Consider the following 10,606-nt stretch of genomic DNA (forward strand, 5'->3'; position numbering starts at 1 on the left):
ATTGATGAAACAATTAAATTTATTTTTTCCACATAGCAATAAAATTTATCAATTCAATATCTTATAGAAATTTGGAATTGATGTTAATGATAATTGTTTTCTAGAAATTATTATTAAGGAAAAAATTCTCTCCATTATTCATCTATTTATTCAATTTAGAGAATTTGAGTTAATTCTCTCTAATTTTATTGTTAGGTACCCAATCTACCATGTACCTATGAAGGGAGTTATCCAAAACATATCAACACACTTCCTTACTTATCATACATTATCAGCATCATGTCAAGGTACGTCTTTCAATTTTCCTATTCGCGTAAATATAAGTAAAATCTGGTTCTTGGCACGTTATGTGCTTGGTTCGTGACATATATGTGCTTGTCAAATCTCTAGTTTCTCGTACTTAATCAATATATATATATATATATATGGGTGAACCCATGCTCAAAGACTCCTATGATGCAATTATTATTGGGTGCACCTCTACAAGTGAAATTGGTAGTTCAAATCGCACTCTGAAGGATTTTGATTTCGGAACGAAGTATAAATATATATGTGAAAATTACTAAAATTTTAAAAGAATATAATTTTGAACCTATAATTTCTAAAGTGTAGTGAGTTCATGGTAAGAGACTTTGTTAAACCCTAAATTCTAGATACACTTCTTCACCACAATGCACCCATACCATTGAAATCCCGAATCTGCCCCTGATTTTACATGCTTGGCTAGTAACATATGTAGTATATACGATTCAAATATTTAGTTTACCGTACTTGAATCAATATGTTGTATGAGGAGACCAAGATATTGAAGGAACTGATTTGGAACTGGAGTCATTTTATGTTACCTTCAAAATAGACTTTTTTGTACAAATCTAGATTAATCAGCCTAAACAGGTACGGAATATCGAGTAGAAAAACTGAACCAGACAATTTAGTTTGTCAACCCAAAAAAGAAAAAGAAAGAGAACAGTCATCTTGACTCAAGATAAACTGAAAGAACCCTTGAACCTTTTTGTTGAAGGCTAAGAGAGCACATGAGACCAAAAGCTATTTGGTCCCCTTCACTCAAGCTTTACTTTCTTGCTTCTTATGCTAATACACCTAATATATAAACAAAGAGATAGCTATTACAAAATTTGCTAGAAATTCAGTGATCAAATATGGCTGCAGTTGAAGCTAATGATGCTTCAAAGCACATTTCCACGTCCTATTTCTTGAAATATGTGCAAAAGGGGTTGATTCTTTCTTCAAAAGACAGAGATTCAATTGCCCATTTGAAGATTTTCTGGAGCCATGGAGCTGATGATCTTCTCAAAGAAAAGATCAAATCTTTTCTTCATCTATTAGATTTTATTTCAATTCCAAATTTAGTGCAGTTTTGGGCTCCTATAATAACTCAAGGGAAGTGTTTTCTTGCTGTTAAAGATCAGCCTTTTGGTATTAGTGATCTAAGAATAGAAAACACTGTGAAGATTACAAGTAAAGGGTATCTATTGTACGCATCCTTACCTGTATTTCTGCAAGAGCCTGTTTTCACGGCTCGAACCCGTGAGTACAAGTACAGTGTTGATATTGGTCCTCTTGGCAAAGTTTTTAGAAATGGGGTTCTTGAATTTTGTCCATATGTGAAGTTTTACACCAAAAATGAATACCCTTTGAGGGATTTTGCTCAAGATTGTGGGATTGGGGGACATTTGGCTTTACCTATTTTAGAACCTCTTGGTTATAACTGTGTAAGTGTGCTTGAATTTGTTTCCATTTGTGATGGAAGTTATTACTTGAGTGACAAAATCAAGCAAGTTTCCGAGAAATTAAAGGTTTGTCACTCAAAGAGAAAAAGTTTTAGACTTTGGATACTGCTATTGACTTGCATATATTAGTCTTGATTTGGGAATTATTTTGATTGGTGGCTTTACTTAGAGCTCTATATTTTTTAGTATCACAACATGTATTTGGCGTTGGTTTTGACAAGGGGTTTATGTGGTCTATACTTATAAATTGTTTTTGATTAGTAAATTTGCTTAGAGTTCTATCTGTTTGTTAGTTTGAAAAAAATTGGGTTTGGCTCTTGTGCTACTTTAAGATGAAGAAAGTTCAAAATAAGAGCGATATGGTGTAGAAAACTAGGAAAGGAGTAGCTGAGAATTACTTGTCTATCACATGCAGAGTTGAGTTTTCGGCCAGCTCTTGGGACGTCTCTTGGTGAGTACTACATTCTTAAAGTCATAGCATCGCCGCATTCCTGAACAAAGCTCTTTGTTTTCCAACTGTCACTTCCTCATCAAGTACCCAATGTTTCCGGTAGTACTTCAATACTCGCCCTATAGACAGGTACTCTCTTGGTCCTGCTAGCACGCCTTCCCGGTCCGATTGTGCCTCACACTTGGACTCTCAACGGTCCCCGATCTTTCGGCGTACCTCTTCTAGAATGATGACATCTTCCAACTTGGAAATCCGCCCAATTCTAAAGCTTCGCTATTTCCTTCGAATCCATCTCCTCACCTTGGCAATGACCTCAGGCATCTCACAAGTCTATCCCATAGGAAAGACACTCAACTGATGCGTCGCACGCATCCTTGGCAAGATCTCCGCTATGATCATGCCGAATGTTTATAGTCCATGGCTCACACTCTTTGCAATATGGTTGCTCGACCTGGCAAACATGGCCTTCTCTTGACCATCCGACTCATCGGCATATCACCACATTCAGTAGCACCCTAGACTTTCTTCGACCAGCAGTATCGGGTTCTCGATCTCTGGTGGCATATGAACATCAATCTCTGCTTTGACATGATCTCTGTAATGACATCCTAAATGCACTCGCCATCTTAACTTTTGCCTTGACATTGTGTCATGGCATAGTATGGCCTTAATCGGCTCTGATACCACGTGTCACGGGATCATTTTCTTACGCTCGCCAGCGGCACCGAATTGCCCGCGCGGTGCCTGCAGTTCCCCTTACTGCAGGCCAGCCTTTATCCTTTCCCAAGTATTTCAAGCACGATCCTGTGCCAAGAGGTTGTGAGTTCGAGTCACCCCAAGAGCAAGGTGGGGAGTTCTTGGAGGGAAGGAGTCGAGGGTCTATCGGAAACAGCCTCTCTACTCTTAGGGTAGGGGTAAGGTCTGCGTACAAACTACCCTTCCCAGACCCCACTAGTGGAATTATACTGGGTTGTTGTATTTTAACATATCATTGGAGGTAATTTTCTTTATTTTCTCGATTACATATCCTCTTTATACAAAAGTGTTACTTCTAGTTATCTTTTAAATAATCTAACAATGTGAAAATTAAGGTATGCGTACGTACTACCCTCTACAGACCCCACTTATTGGATTACCTAGTATTGTTATCGGTGTACAGAAATTAAACTGTTACGGGCAAAATACTGATGCATGCCTAAGAAGTCGGGCTTGATAAATGCTTCTGTTAGCTCTGCCTCTAACAAATAGAATAAGAAAAAGATCTACCAACATCTGAATAAACCTATGCAGGTAACTACTCGGAACCAACTTTTCATAATAAGTGAACTTAGTAAAATGAAACAAGACGAATAACACGTCTTACTACAACCAGGGGCCGAGCTAGTCTATCAGTAACGGGTTGGTCCGATCCAGTAGTTTTGGTCCGAATTTTGTATTTGTCATAAAAATTCATTGAATATGTATTAATTAATATTAATTTAGAACATACTAGTTTAAAATGATTAGAACCTCGATTCTACAAGCTTTAAATTCTGGCTGCGCCTATGACTACAACGTGTTAAGATACATCGATAGTGTGAATATTACTTACACTACCAAGAATAAAGGACAGCTCGGTGCACAAGGATTCAATTGCACATGACGCACATATCATTTTCATAAAGATCACATCAATACTAATTTAATATGTAAAGATCTAGACAAAAAATATCTAAAGGCAATACTGTAAAGATATTTAATTTACACATGCTTAAATCACTATTTTTCAGTACGTGATTAATCCATACACAGAAATAACAAAGAGTACAAAATTGTATGCACATATTTACACATGCTTATTAATCACTAATTTACTATCCATATATAGTAACCACTTAAAATTCTTAACTGTTTTATAATAATGATGAATGAAGATTCTATTAACACTTAACACTTCCTAACATGGCAATTAGCCAATTACACCTGTCAAAATGAGTCCAGAATACAACTAGAGATAAAATAAAAATTTAGACATAAAATCTATAACAATTGGAGACATCCACAAAATATAACAACTAACGCCTTACAGTGCTTCAATTTCTGCAGCTTCAAAGTTCAAACAACAACCTAAGAGTCTTTGGAATCACTCTGCAATGGTAGAACCATTTGCATTATTAATAGCATTCAAGAAATAACAAACTGCTAACATCCAACAACCTAGCACTATATAACTCAGATGGTAGCAGGCTTGAAATATGACAGCTTGAGGGCACAAGACTTTACAAAATGAGATCAACGAGTTTGCAGATACACCTTAAAATTTGAGCTAATTAGTAGAATTATATAAACTGTTGATCTAAAAATTCATGTTTGTTGTTATTATATTAACATATTAATTAACATTGTATTACAATTCGAATTCTTACCAGATATATTAACACTACACGTCAATTACGGAAGGGTCTTTTCCATCGCTGGTTAAATCTGAAGAAAAAAAATTAAAATAATGAGTCGTGTGATAAATATAAGCATATCCACATCACTTATATACAACAAATATAGTAACAATATTATTACCTTGTTCAAGCTGCTCGATTTTATCAATATCTTCCTCAACACTAACAAGTTGTTTTAATTTTTCATTTCGAAGCCAATCTTGAAGACACATTAGAGCTTGCACCAATTTAGGAGTTAATGAACTCCTAAATGAATCAAGAAGATGCCCTCCCGTACTAAACGCACATTCGGATGCCACGCTTGAAACCGGAACCGCTAATACATCACGAGCCATCTCCGCAAGAATATGAAATCTAGCTGAGTTCAATTTCCACCAGAGAAGAACATCAAATTCTTTAGTGTCATCCTCAGAAGAACATCAAATTCTTTAGTGTCATCCTCAGTTTCTTCACCAAAATATTTATCTAACTCTGTTTTAGTATCTACACCTCCACTCCTACTTTTATATTTTTTTATATCTTGCATTAGTGATTCCAAAAGTCCTGTATTTTGGGTGCTTACTTGACCGTCAGAAAGCCCGGAAGTAGAAGTGTCCAATGAAGAACAATCTGAAGATGAAGCAAGCACGACACCTTTTGAGCTGGATTTTACATACTCACAAAATAATGAAGTCATGTACTTCTTCACTTCTGCTTGTATAGTTGCCCCCGGATCTTCACCAAACATCTTTAAAGTGCATAACCAACTGATTCGAGCTTGTAACGTGGATCCAAAATATATTAGATGAAAATTGTCTTGATCAATTTTTCTGGATCACCCCAATACTTATTAAACTTTTCCTTCATCTTCTTTGCCATTTCACTTAAAACTGTATCTTCATTTGCTATCAATTGCTTCAAATAAACAGCAACCGTACAAATTTCGAGAAAATGAATATTCGATGTAAAATAACATGATCCAGATATTTTTAAAGTAAGAAGATAGAAGATTTCAAGAAACTTTGTAATTCTTTTTACATTCTCCCAATCACTACTCAAAAGTTCACCTGTAGGAATTCCAACTTCAATATAAGAATGCTCAAGATAATGTCTTAGGCCAATTTCACTAGGTGCATAATGTGAAAATGCACTTTTAAATTCAACAGCCCTGCGCAACATCAAGTAGGTGGAATTCCACCTAGTTGGAACATCCAAGCACAAAATATTTTTATAATTGAGTTGTTCATCATCAAAACATTCTTGAAACCTCTTCAACCTCGCAGGAGACTGCCTAACATATCTCACTGCATACCTAACACGTTCAATAGACACTGAAGATTCTTTTAAACTATCCTGGACCACAAGATTCATGATGTGAGCCATACATCTCACGTGAAGGTGATTACCATTCATCAAATTAGTTCCCATTTTTGTTAATTTCTTAGACAATTCTTTTACTGTCACATCATTGGAGCTTGTATTATCAACTATGACTGTGAAGATCTTATTTATCCCCCACTCACGTAAGCACCTACCAATACCATTTTCCACATCTTCGCCTTTATGACTAACAATAGGACAAAAAATAATTATTCTTTTATGCATATTCCATTCACTATCAATCCAATGGGCAGTGATACACATATAATTGATTCTTTATATAGAAGTCCAGGTATCAGTGGTAATACATACTCTTTGTTTCGTTTCTATAAAAGACCTCTTCAACTTTTGCTTTTCTTCATTAAAAAGATCAAAACAATCCCTAGTTACAGTACTACGGGAAGGGATCCGAAAATAAGGTTGCGCCACTTTCATAAAGTCTCTAAAACCTTATTTCTCAACAAAGCTAAAAGGAAGCTCATCAACTATTACCATATGGCATAACGCCTTCCTACACTCTTCTTGATCAAATTTTCAAGTAACAACAGCTATGTCACCTTATCAACAATAGCAGGGCGTTTAGGACATTTAAACATATGAGAAAGAAGTGTCGACGTACCGTCTTTGGTCTTAAAACAATACTCTATAAAGCAATAGTCACATTTTGCTTTTGTACTCCCTTCGGAAGTAATAATTTCTGTAAAATGATCCCACACAATAGACATTTTTTTTTCCTTTATTGGTTATATTTGACTCCGTTATTTCATATTGGCTTATTGCATTTGAATTAGAAGCCCCACTTTCACCCATCATCTTATCACTTTGTATATTTTCAGCCATGCTATGAGTCACTACAACAAAAAAAGAAAAGGAATGAAAATAACCATTTCCTTAACAGATATTTAAACAAAAACTGTTAAAATCGATCTCAAAACAGCACAAGGCAGAGAAGGCAACGGTTGGAATTTCAACAAGAAAAAAAACTTACCATCTGCTGCTCTGGGCTCTGGCTATGACGATAGGGAGAGGCGAGCCAACGAGTTGGCGAGAGGGAGAGGCGAGTTAGCGAGAGGGAGATAGTGAGTCTGCTGCTCTGGCTGCTGGGTGTAATACTGAAATTAACACTTTTAGACGTTAGGGTTCTATTTTCTAATGTCTCAAATCTGAATGCCTAATAGAGTATTGGTAAAGAAGGGTACTGGACAAGTGGACAACCGTAAAGAAACACTTTTAAGTTTTAACACTTTTGCTTGTATAATGCCACGGCCCACGATAAGAAAGGGATTTTTATTACTTATTTAATATACATATTACATATATATTCTTAACGGGTTAACGGATTATCCGTTAAAAAAATGAATAATTCGTCCCCAAACTGATAGGCCGTTAATAAAAAAAATTCAATCTGTTCCCCATCCGTTAAACCGTTAACCCGATACCAATAAGCCATTAAGCCATTTTTGCGGTTCGATTTTCAGTTTCGGTTCGGTTTTGAACACCCCTAGCTATTACTACTTAGAGTTTGACTGCATTCTTGGATTCAATCTTATTTCATCTTGCTATTATTCCTACTCGTTGCAATTACTTTTTTTTCAGTCGTTCTCTAGTTGAGGGCCAATTATTGTCAGAATTTAGTAATTTTGGTATGGGTAGACTCGTGGTTTAGTGGGCGTTCATATTTCGTATCTTTTGCCGGATTCCGAGACGTGGGCCCCACGAGCTATATTTTGAGTTAATTTTGGATTTTTATTGAAAAATGTAGTATTTTTTTATGGAATTGATTTCTATAATTTTTAGTGATTGTATCGAATTATTTTGGCTAGATTCGAGCGAGACAGAGTTGGATAATCATGGAAAAGGCCTTCTAGTGGATTAAATTGGAGCAAATTGAGGTAAGTCTCTTGTCTAATCTTGTGAGGAGAAAATTACCCAGTAGGTAATTAAATTAATAATTGTTGCTAATTGTGGGAGTTACGTACGCACGAGATGACGAGAGTCCGTGTAGTTTACAACTCAAAAGCATGAATTACTTGTGCAAGTTATATCCTTTATTTAACTAAAATTATTTGATATATATATATATATTGTTAATTCTTAGATAAAAATATTAAACGATGAAAATCTCATATTCTTAATTTTCTGTTTAAATTAATTAATTATTAAAAGAAATTGTTCATCCTCCCGAATTTATCTTATAATAAATATACTCTCCTTCCGGAGGTACATAAGAAAAATGTCCTCCTTTCTTGTGGAGCGGGCCGAATGCCTCAGCAGGATAGATGTATCTATGGATCGCGCCGTACGTCTCTCGGCAGTATACACGACACTCTGGATCGGGCCGTACGACCTCAGCAGAAATCGTACCTAATAATAATAATTATATGATACTTTGATAGTTTATTGCAGCTTGTAAAGCTAATTGATAAATTAAAAATTTATTGGAATTGAAGGAATTTAATTAATATACTGAGAATTGTTGCATTTGAAAGAATTTGATTATTTCTGCTGGTTAAAGAAAATCATTGTAAATTCTATAAATCATGTTGATCTAGATATTGCTATTTTTAATTTTATTTATTATTATTGACTCTTAGTGAGTGTCAAAGTCGGCCATCTCGTCTCTACCACTTCGAGATTAGGCTTGATACTTACTGGGTACGCGTTATTTACGTACTCATGCTACACTTGCTGCACTTTTTGTACAGGATCTTAGGCAGGTACTAGTGCAGGACCTATCATCGTACATCCACGTTATCCAGAGGCGTAGTGGTGAGCTGTCTTGATGGGCCGTTCTGTAGCAACCAGTGCCTCTCCTTGTATTTTCATTCTGTCTATTTTTATTTCACACAATATTTGGGGTTTTGTATAATCTACTAGATGCTCATACACTTGTGACCCCAAGTCTTGGCACACACATTGGTAGAATTTGGAATTGTATTATTTTCTTGCATTTAAGTTAATCGGCATCTTTTCTAATTTCTTTAATATTGCTAGAAAAATAATAAAATTACTTAAAAAATTATTCTGAAAATAATTGATATATGTTTAATTTATTTGTTGGCTTGCCTAGCTGTAGTGTTGGGCGCCATCACAATCAACAGGTGAAATTGGGTCGTGACATATATGCTTGCTTCACTTTTTACATTAATTTTTATCACCTAAGTAAGGATAGTACAAATAGTTTAAAGAACTTCAATACCAGAATAAATTACTTTAAAATTCATAGTAATGATTTAAGATCAATGAAAGAAGAATTATAAGAAGAAAAATAAAAAGAACAAGAAGCCATGTTAAGCCACGGACCATGAAAATGAACGCTAGCTAGACCATAACACATAAAAATAAATATTATAAACATTTGTTAGTATTACCAAAACTAATATATTTTAACTTTTCAATATTAGTTCCTAGAATTAAATCAACTAATAAATAATTTGGAAGTTGTCTCGACGGACCTTGATGAAAACCTAACCAAGCATGTCATAATTGAGAAAATGAAAGATCCACTTCAACCTAGAAAATAAACCCTGATCTTTTTATTTTTATTTTTATCATATTTATATAATTTCAATTTCAATACTCCAATGAATTTATGATAGTATACGAAGTCATCTCTCGTCGTCTTCACCGAGCTTTTCATAGAATAGTTCCATAAAGAAAGATTAATTAATTAAGGAATTGTACATACATTTTCTCATTTTGGCTTGTCACATAATTATCAGTAAATATGTAAAAGAACATTAATAAGTACGTCTGATTTTGTGAATTCACTCTGGATGTAATTCAGCAATTATTAAGCCAATGCCAAAGCCCATTTGCTCTTCATTAGTTCTATATTTAATTAAAAAGGCGGATTGAGAATTTGAATTTTATGTTATATTAATAATCAAACCAACATACTAGAGTATGTACTAAATATTCTTATACATCCGATGATTCTTTAATACAATTATAGAGTCTAATTATACCTAATTATATTAATGTCGAGGCAAATGCTACTAGGTTTACATTAACCTATACCTAGTAGGCTAATACTAAAATTCGCTCTATGTCTAAAATTTTGCACATTTAATTTGCTCATAAAAGGAAAAAAGTAAGAATTCCTCTAAAGGGCGCCTCATATTATTTTCTTATATACGCCGTGAAGTAAAATATTATCCACTATAGGTTTTATACACCTTTCGAATTTTGTTTAGTGCATGTGTGTCCCTCCTTGAAATCCTTCGCCCTATACCCACCCTCTCTCGAGTGTATGCTTCAGCAGGAATCATACAAAAACCTGTAGTAAAATAACCGCTCGTAACCTAACCTACAAAATATGTCATTACTGAAATTATTCTACTAGGTACTCTTTTCCACTCTTCTTATATTTGAAAATCCAAAATACCTCAAGAAGTAGTGAAAACTCCATATACATTAACATGTAGCATTTAAAATAGTGATTAATTAAGACTAGCATTTAACAAATGATAACAAAATTTTGTAAGTACACGAGTTGCTGTTGTTGTAATTAATGTTTACGTTATATTTTGCTAGTAGTTTATTTTCATATATACTTTTTATTTTCTCGTTGTTTTCTCCTTCTTCTTCTTCTTTAGCTTCATTTTTTT

This window comes from Nicotiana tabacum, chromosome 9, assembly GCF_000715075.1.
Source record: "Nicotiana tabacum cultivar K326 chromosome 9, ASM71507v2, whole genome shotgun sequence".
NCBI classification, from domain to species: domain Eukaryota; kingdom Viridiplantae; phylum Streptophyta; class Magnoliopsida; order Solanales; family Solanaceae; genus Nicotiana; species Nicotiana tabacum.